The 9,607-nt window shown below is 36.0% G+C and overlaps 1 protein-coding gene across 18 annotated transcripts in view; it reads right to left on the minus strand.

Annotated features, from left to right (window-relative positions):
- Positions 1–9,607, minus strand: part of ZBTB20 (zinc finger and BTB domain containing 20) — an 885,897-nt gene that overhangs the window by 378,556 nt on the left and 497,734 nt on the right. For all 18 annotated transcript variants that reach the window (XM_027765659.1, XM_027765668.1, XM_027765674.1 and 15 more), the window contains one exon: positions 2,879–2,927. The gene's annotated coding sequence lies outside the window, so the exon portion shown is untranslated. The remainder of the gene's footprint in view (positions 1–2,878; positions 2,928–9,607) is intronic.

Genomic DNA, 9,607 nt, shown 5'->3' on the forward strand with positions numbered 1-9,607 from the left:
TGTCAGGTGGCGTGGCGGTTAAGGGCACTGGATTCCCACATGGTCTACCGTGGTTTGAGTCCCGGACCTGGAGGCTTGCTTTCTTGCTTTCCCCTTCTCTCTCTCTCTCTCTCTCTGGTCAAATTAAAAAATATAGTAACGATGATGATAACAAATGGAATTAAATAAATAATATTAAAAAAAACTATAAACTTTTGAATCCAGCATTACATGTAAGGAAGGTTTAAGTAGGTTTGCCATAACTACCTAGTATGAATTGGTTGAAGCAAGACTGGCATTCTAAGTAGTCACAGGACTGTTTTCCTTTAATTTCAGATACACAACACATTAGTTTTTCCAATAGTGAGTATAATTAATGGTGCATAGAATTGTCATGCATATTATCATCCTAAACTTGAGTCACATAAAAAAAGTGTACAAAGAAAAATAGTTTCCTCAAGATCCTGCACAAATCTGGAAAATATTTCTCTAGTTAACCAAATTGTCCTTTTGCTTAAAGATGTTCCTAAGAACATTATGAAACAACTGATGATATTTTATGATCAACTGTTACATATTAGAAAATATGATTTCAGGATATTAAGAGGAAAATGTCAATATATAAAATGATCAGAAGTATTTATCTGAATGTTTTAATATTAACATGCAAAAATGTCCTGACTGGCCTGCAAAATTGATTAACTAGTGCTCTGATTTCTAGGGTTTGCTTTAAAATGACATGGTGAAATAGTAGGAAAATGATAAACCCGAGTTAATCATTGTGGAAGCTGGTGATGAGTACGTGGGAGTTCATTACAGTAATCTGTGCACATACATATATTTAAAATTTTTCATACTAAAAACTTTAAATATATATACTGATTTGAGCTTTAAGTTATTCATTATTTACTGACTGCTGTATTTACTGTTTATATGCAAGATATAGGTGCAAATATAAAAAGTAAATATAATAATAATAATAATAATAATGCTCTTCTTGGACATGTAGGATTTTAAAAGAGCAATACCTCTTCAGAAATAGTATATATTTATTTAAAAATGTTTGTTAAGGACTGTGTAATTATATGTAGAATCCTTAGGTTAAATTTTAAAAGCAGAAAGCAAAATTATATAGAAAGTATGATTACAGCATGTTTAAAAATATATCCTCAGGGGAAAATGAAAGTAAGGAAATATATCAAATGATTATTAATGATTGGATTTAAATTATAGAAATAATTACTTTAATTTTTCTTCATTTTACTCTTATGTATTTTTCCAAATTATTTTTAATGAGCATGTATCATTTTAAAATGAAAATAAATATTTATTCATTAGTGGAAAAGCTGTAGTCTCCTTTCCCAAGGAGCTCTTCATTTACTAAAACAGAGAAACTGCAAACACACAGCATTGCCCTGATAATTCAAATCTTCATACCCAGGAGTGAAATATACCCACAGGAAAAGTACCGTCAATACAGATTTTATCTGATCATAGCGAGACATAAAGAGCTTTCTGTGTGTTGGATAGAAATAGGGGAGGAACTGGCTTCTTTGCAAGCCAAGAAAGAGGGTGAAATGATCACGTCATGATGAATGCAAAGGGAGTGACAAATTAAAGTTACCAAATAAGCCTGTCCTTGGAGCTGCTGAGGCTTTCTCTCACTGATAAGACTTTCTCTTTAGGCAGCACAGGGAGTAAAGTATGGGAGAGGGAGAGAGGAAGGAGGGAGAGTTCCAATCCTAAAGGCTTGTGGCCTTCACTAGCAAGATGGATATGCTCAGAGGGACAGAGACAGATGTGTCACAGAATTAGAAACAACAACACAGTGACAACTATGGATTAGATGCAGTGGGTTTGGAAAGTCCCTGCTGGAAAGCTATCTTTATTACCCCATGAGATTATTTCCCTCATTTTATGTACATTCATATAAAGTGAAGTCAATAGTGTAACTTTTAAAGTTCTGGATGAATATGATGTCCACGACTAAATAGGCCTGCAGATGCCAGGCAAGTCACGCATGCTCCCTCCTTTCTTGCCAGTGGATTTGCCAGTGCATTTTGGTGCAGTCCCACCTCTGGGCAAATCTAGCTTTATGAGGCTCTCTCTGACTTGATGATGCTCTAGAAAGACAATGTCAGTCCTGACCTGCACTCTCCTCCCATCCTCTGAAATATCAAGAATTCTATAAGGCCACAATACAACCCTTAAATCTTTATAAATTTTCACAAGAAGACACACATAAACTTCAAACCTATGTTTACTTGCAGCTCCGGACTTGGTCTTCTTAACCGGGAAAGTTGGGAGGGGTGGTCTTATTCATGTCCTTAAAGGGCATTTTCCTTTGGTTTGTGGGTGTATTCAAGAGCAATCATATCTAATTTTAAGATTAATCCAAACGAAGCAACTGCATTTCAAATTTCTAGAATATCGTAGTCTATTAATGGGTAGTTCAAAGCATCACCAAACATGTTTCAGAGGGCTTTGTGTTTGTTTGCTTAATGCTTAAAACATCCATCAATTCACACAGAAAACATCAATGTCCAACTGCAGCTTTTCACCCTCTCTAGGCACTTAGGAGTCTCCTTTGGAAATGTATATACAGAGATTCTTCCAACAAGTCCTTTAAAAACCATTCTGAAATGCATGCCAAAATCTGTGATACTAGGTTTTTGGGATCATGTTCTTATCCTTTACATAAGAACATGTCAAATTTCAAATAAACACACGATACGACAGACCTACCCTTTACCAATGTAAAAATACGTTCTGTTCATATTGAGGTGGTGGATCACCATGGCCTTCAAGTCTGATTCTTCCGGAGTTTGGTAGAGATATATTTGACTCCTTTGTAGTTCAATATTTTAAACTGCCATTTAAGACAATGAATGTAACTTACCAAACAGCAATTGTTGTGAGGAATATTCGGTTACTGATGGTGAAACATTCTGAAATGAAAAGAGTACCATAAATACTAGGTATTTATTTTAGCAGATGTATGACAACTATAAAGAAATAACCCACTTGTTCCACCTTTTGGGACATGGGCTCAGTGATACTATATAAAAACGAAAAGTTTCTTTCCTATGAGAATGAAAATAAATTTGCTTGAGAAAGTGGCCTTTGTAAACTGCCTGAAGGTGTAACTTTAGGGGCTCTAACCAGTTGCAACCAGTTATGAATGACTTGCTTCCCATTTCTGCAATTCCCTGTAACTTGTGTTGAGAAAGTTATGTTTTATGGTTAATTATCCATGGTCTGTTTAAAAAAATAAATCAAACCATTGTGAACCACCAGGATTTGCAGCTCCATTTGAACTTTACTGTAGTTTTGATTAAACATTTTGTAAATAAAAACTAACTGGTTTCTCCTTGTTTTTGGTTGTTCGTTTCTTGTGTTCCAGATATAAATACTGTGGCAATGATGGGAGAACAAGCTATGGATTATTTGCCCCGGGTTTCATGAGTTGTGAGTTACTGGTCTTATCCTCCTTCATGAGTATAAATAAATGTATAGTATTATATTCCAAGTCCTGTAAGGCAAATGGAACGAGTGAACTGAAACCTTTTAAAACCCAAACCTTTTATGCTAAGTCACAGAACAACAAAACAAACCCCAAATTAACATTTAAAAAGCTTCTACTGTGGAGCAACAAAGTCCCCAAATATTATATAATCTGCATTTTAAAAATTAGTAGCTTAACAAGCAGTAGTCTATCAATAATTCCACAAGCTTTTCTCACAATGCCTTTAAAATGTATAAGCCACAGATGTTTTTTTTTTCAGAGACCAGCCGCACCCCAAATACCACCACTACCTTGAAAATAATCAGTTTGATAAATTTAAACAAAATGTGATTTAGAAAACTCTGGAATTTGTGTTACTGAAAGTAATGAAACACTGTATAACATAACAATATGTCAAATTTTTCTATAGCTATAATCCTAGGACCTACAATAATAAAAGAATTTTAAAAATAATTGTCCAAAGAAAATAAGAAAAGCCAAGATGCAAAGGAACCCATGGCAGAGTGCAAGAGAGAGCCAGAATCATAAGTACCTAAGACATTTGCATATGAAACTTAATGAGAATCATCAAAGTAGCTTGCCAAAAATTATGTTTTTAAAATGAGCCAATAGTCTATGTAGTACTGACCACTAAAAAGGACCTCAAGCAAAGAATTTGCTACTTTTGTAGAGACAGAAACGAAACAGGGCTTTCTCCTAAAATGTGATTATTTGTTCACTGTTGCAGCCTTACCTGTCCTGTATTGATTTCTTCCTACCTCGTTTTTACTCACATGTCTCATTTTTACCTCCACACATACTATGAAGGAATGGCCACAGCAGGTCCCTACCAGCTCACCAAAACACAGACAATATTATGAAGCCACTACTCTGTACTAGGCACAAATGCAATGATTCTGCTTGGAAAGGTAATGACTGAAGTATTGGTTGCATTGTTAAAAACAAAACAAAACAAAACAAAACAAAAAAAACCTCTACACTACTGTCAACAACAAAGAGAAAAGAAACAAGGCTGAAAGAATTATGAAAGACTTATGGAAAATTAGAAAATATTTAAAAACTCTTCATAGCTTCATGTATACCCTGGAAATAGAAAGCTTAGGCCTGCCAGCACTTCCGAAACCTGGATCCCATGTTATAAAAGCAGCACTGGGCTGTTCCCAGGGCTGTGGTTACAACAAAAGATGAGAGCTGAGCAGGCTAGGATGGCACATGCTAGACTTTCTAAGGTCAATCCTGCCTTCATATGGTTAGAGAGCATGAAAAACCCCCAAGACGAAAATGGAAGCTATTCTGACAAAGGGAGGCAGAGAAAAAAAGTTCAAAGACTTTTCCTCTACTTTTTTTTTTATAACCAGATGCTTCCAACTATTTTTGACAACCAAGAAAATGCTAATCCCCTTCCTCTTTAGAGTTCTAAGTTTTCTTTTAAATCCAGGCAACACATTTGAAAATCAGGGTACTCAAAGTGACTTCCTGTATGTGGAATTGCACATCAAAATAAGAACATGGTTACAGATTATTAATCATGTTAAAATTACATTATAAAGAATATGTTTTGCATGGTGTATATTTTATTTTTTGATAATCAGATACCTACATACAACTATGTATATTGGAATCCAAACTCCGCTATAATACAGCTACAGGGTCACTTGGAAAAATATATGAGTGAATACAATATCCAGATTAAAGATTGTATTATTCTGACCAATTTTTATTATTTTTCCACAAAAAAATCTACCTGAACTACAAATTCTGTTAAAAAAAAAAGCTAAAAGAAAATATATTTATGAAATGCTTACAAATAAATTCTAATTGAGGTATAACTCACATGAAGACAATGAAAGATTTCTCCATGTCATCATAAATACAGAGACACAATAATCTCAATGATTTTGATTATAGTTGTTAAGACGCAGAGTCACACAGTCAGGTAATGAAATCTGAAAAACCAGACAAAACTCTCTTGACTTTTATCTTTATGCACCAGATATTACCACGCAAAGGAATTTTAGATGGTAATTGCTAACACATAAGACAAAGTTGAACAGTAGCCACATAGCCAATCTTTTCTTCAAAGTAGCCTATCTTGCTTAAAAATTAAAGGAAAAACTCAGTAAAATCAAATAAACCAAATTTGTATGGCTTTACTCTCTAGAATTAAAATATGACCTAAAAAGAATGCTGTAGATACCAAATACAACGGGATGGAAGTTTCTCAATAGTTTCTACTCATACCCTAATGATCTTATCCATCTTCTCTCCACCCAACCCTCACCTTTTAGGTTACTTTAAAAAACATCAGAACCACCATTACCTGATGCTCTTGAAGCACCTGAACTGACTTTTTTTTTTTTTTTTTTTTGAGAAGTTTTCGCTATAGGGCACGTGCACTCACCAGACAGACAGAGACAGAGAGACAGAAAGTGAGAAATCACCCCCCAGGGGGGATGGTCACGCCGCAATCCCTTCTCCTCCATTCTCCTCTCGGGATCTTGGGCATGCATGCACACGTGCCTGGCGTGAGTTTTAAGCCAACGGGTCCAGGACGCGAACCACGGCTGACGACGTGGGAATCCAGCGACACAGCCATTACGCTAACTGCTGGTTCCCACTTTATTTTAATGGATACCTAACAGTGCCTGATGGTGTGCTTTCTAATCAGTTTCTACCCATTTTATTATTATAACCATTCAATGGTCAGAAACTAAAAATGAAAAAAAAAAAAAAAAAACTCTCCGACTTCCCTTTTCAGACAAATGCCTGATTCCCAGAGGACATCAGTCAGTTAAGTAAAATGAAATATTGTGATGGAAGAATGACTCATGAATTGTATACAAATCTTGCTATGTTTTCATTTACGTTTGACAGAGTTAATCCAATGAAAAGATGCGGAGTATGGGAAAGGGTGAAAGAGAGAAAGAGTAGGAAAAAAATGTATTGTACACTGGAGACTTTAAAAAAGGTAGTACAATGAATCTAAAGATATTCCAGGCATTATTAGTGTGACGAAGGTTCTAAATGAGAATTCCAGAGACTGCAGGTTTATAGAACTGTTGTTTAGGGCATCCTTTTATAGAGAGTTTGAATTAACCATCTCTGTTGGAACACCTAGCTGTGTTTTCTTTCATGAAGACTTTAGGGGTTTTTGAAAGTATTTTGTCATGAGGAGAGAAAAAAAAAAAAAAAACAAAACAAACTTCAGTGCTTTATACAGCTCCCAAAGTAAGAAGCCAGAGAAACATAGGTTTATATAACTGGCTTTTTACATAAATATTACATCAGGATACATTTCAAGTGAACAGACACACACACATGCACACACATCTTCCATATCCTCTTTCTATTTTAAAGTTCACATTTTATATTTTAAATGTTGCTGATTTTTCATAAAATAAGTAAAAGCACCTCAGAATAATTTTAGTCTTATATTACCTGGAAGGTTCGCCACATCATAGAGGGTCACAAAGTCTTGTCTTAAAGCCAGGGAAGGAAATGACAATTATGGGATATTTTGCTTCAGCCTAGGGCAACTAGAAATGGCTATGGATGTTAACTAACTCCCTTCTAAACAGTCTGAGAAAAGGGAAAAAAACTGTAACTTTCCCCATCTGTTATTTCCTTTTTTTTTTCTTTTTGGCTGTGGAAAAGTAAAATTATGCAAGAGCTTTTGAATGTAAAGGCTGTGTGTGCTTTTTCCCTTTTTGTCTCTGTGTACTGGTTATATGATGTTGCGTAACTGAGTACAGAGTAGGCGGTGAGCGTTTACTATTGATTTACACTATGCCATCTAATGAATTCAGAACACGAAAAAGAAAGGAGTGGGAGGGGGAGGGAGTCAGAAGAGAAGGAGAACAGGCAAAGAAAAAGGGAGGAACGAAGAGGAGGGAGAAAGAGCTTATTTAGAGAAACGATTTGAATGCCAGGAATAGATTCATTTTTATTTCCTGTAGTTCTGACTTTTGGTTATTGTTCAGGTCTCAGAAAAATGGACCTGAGCTAGTGACCCCAATATTCCAATCCTATTTCTAATAAGGATTACTGGCAGGTGAATGTCTGAAAGTACTAATGTGTCAAATTACTTGAAAGCAATTCCACTAAACTGTCAGATTTCTCCATATGCACCGATTTATCATTCTCTCTATGCATTGGTGAATCTGTGTTTGTGATAGCCAATGCTAGGGTCCAAGTAGTTTACCTTGTCACAGATATTGTCTTAAAGATACACAGAGATATCATTAGGGCAAAGAGAGATAGATTCTATCTTATTCATCTATAAAAATATATAAAGAGCACACTTATAAATCCTTGAATAGATCTCTATTTTACTTTGGGAGAAGATATACCACAAAACATTTGGTTGAACAGAATAGCCTAATATAGGATAATAAAAAACAAATGGACAAAATGAAGAAGGATCTTAAAGTGATGAACAATACTTGTAAAACAAATTTGTTTCTTTGCTATAGGGTGTGTGCACTCGCCTGAGAGAGAGACAGAGGGAGAGAGTGAGTGAGTAATCACTCCCCCAGGTGGATGGCATGGCGCAATCCCTTCTCCATTCTCTTCTCCTGATTTTGGGCACACAAGCACCTGTGACCAGTTTTCAAGCCACAGGTCTGGGACTCAAACTGTAAAGTCAGCGAGGTGGGATCCAGCAGCCTTAACCTCTGTGCCACCTCCTGGCCCACAAGAGAAATTTAAATAATTTCTCATGTTAAGTCTAGGCTCTGCCTGTAACTTTCGAATGGAACGACTATAGACATACTCAGTCTTCCAAGGCTGCTCAGAGCTTCCTATGCCATATAATGAGTTCCCAAACCTAGGTCAGAAGGTAGGGTGAAATTGATTTTGCTGTTAGGAAAAGAACTTTCTGAACCTGAGTCCCCTCCTAATGGCTGCCGAGCCCAATCATTTAGCTGAGAAAGAGAAATAGAAATTCTCTTTATTGAGCAGTCATATGGAGAGCTGGACAGGGAACTTGTTTCCTTCCTGAATGTGTGTTTGTGAACAGTGACAGGGACAAATTACAAGAGGTTACTCAAAGGAAAAAACAAGAGTTTGGGTTTCATTTATGATCATCCAGTTGTCTTCTCATTCATCCCTTTTAGCTTGGAAAATATTAAACGAATACTTAAGCCATTCATTTGTCAAGGATGCTTTAATGATCCACAGTGGCATGAATACAGTTCTGTATCTAGCACCTATCACAGTTCTTGGCATATTCTCTATGCTTACCAAATATTTGTTTAAGAGGATTATCATTATAGGAGAAACATATAGGAAAAGAGCACTAGAACAGCCTCAGAAGAACATATTCTAATGTTTTATAGGAAATCCGAGGTTGCATTATTCTATCATTATCTGCAGATGAAATAATGAGGTTAAGGAAAAAATCAAGCAGGTGTTTGGGGATGAGTTGACTTTAGTTCCATTTGATTTAAAAAAGCTTAACAAAAATCATAATATTGATAATACCAGCAAAGATTTGTTTTCATTTCCATCAGCTCTTTTGGACTACTTTTCACTTCAGTCCTGGGCACAGAAGTCAATTTTAACTTCCATGGACATGTTCTAGAGAAAATTTCATGGGGTATCAAAATAATTCATCTTTTAAAAACATACTGAAAAGAATGTAGCCATTTCATAATGGAAGAGAACATGACTTTTTTTTTTTTTTGCTGAAGGGTAAGTTAGGCTGAGTTTTTGTGCAAATTTTTTAATAATAGAAGGGCAACCAAGAATGTACTGATTTCCATTTTCTTGGTTAAAGGATAGTTTTATGAAAAAAAAATTCTGGATTAGAAAGTCAGAAATGCTACTTTTTAGTTAATTGGAGAATAAGATCTTTCCAGAAAGAATTGCAACTAAAATCTCTCAAAATTTCCAGGTGAAGATTCTATGAATGGGAACCAGCAGTTAGCGTAATGGCTATGTTGCTGGATTCCCATGTAGTCGACCGCGGTTCGTGTCCTGGACCCGGCGGCTTAAAACTCACGCCAGGCACGTTGTGCGTGCGTGCCCAAGATCCCGAGAGGAGAATGGAGGAGAAGGGATTGCGGCGTGACCATCCCCCCTGGGGGGTGATTTCTCGCTTTG

This window comes from Tupaia chinensis, unplaced genomic scaffold (assembly GCF_000334495.1).
Source record: "Tupaia chinensis unplaced genomic scaffold, TupChi_1.0 Scaffold139218_1, whole genome shotgun sequence".
Lineage (NCBI taxonomy): Eukaryota > Metazoa > Chordata > Mammalia > Scandentia > Tupaiidae > Tupaia > Tupaia belangeri.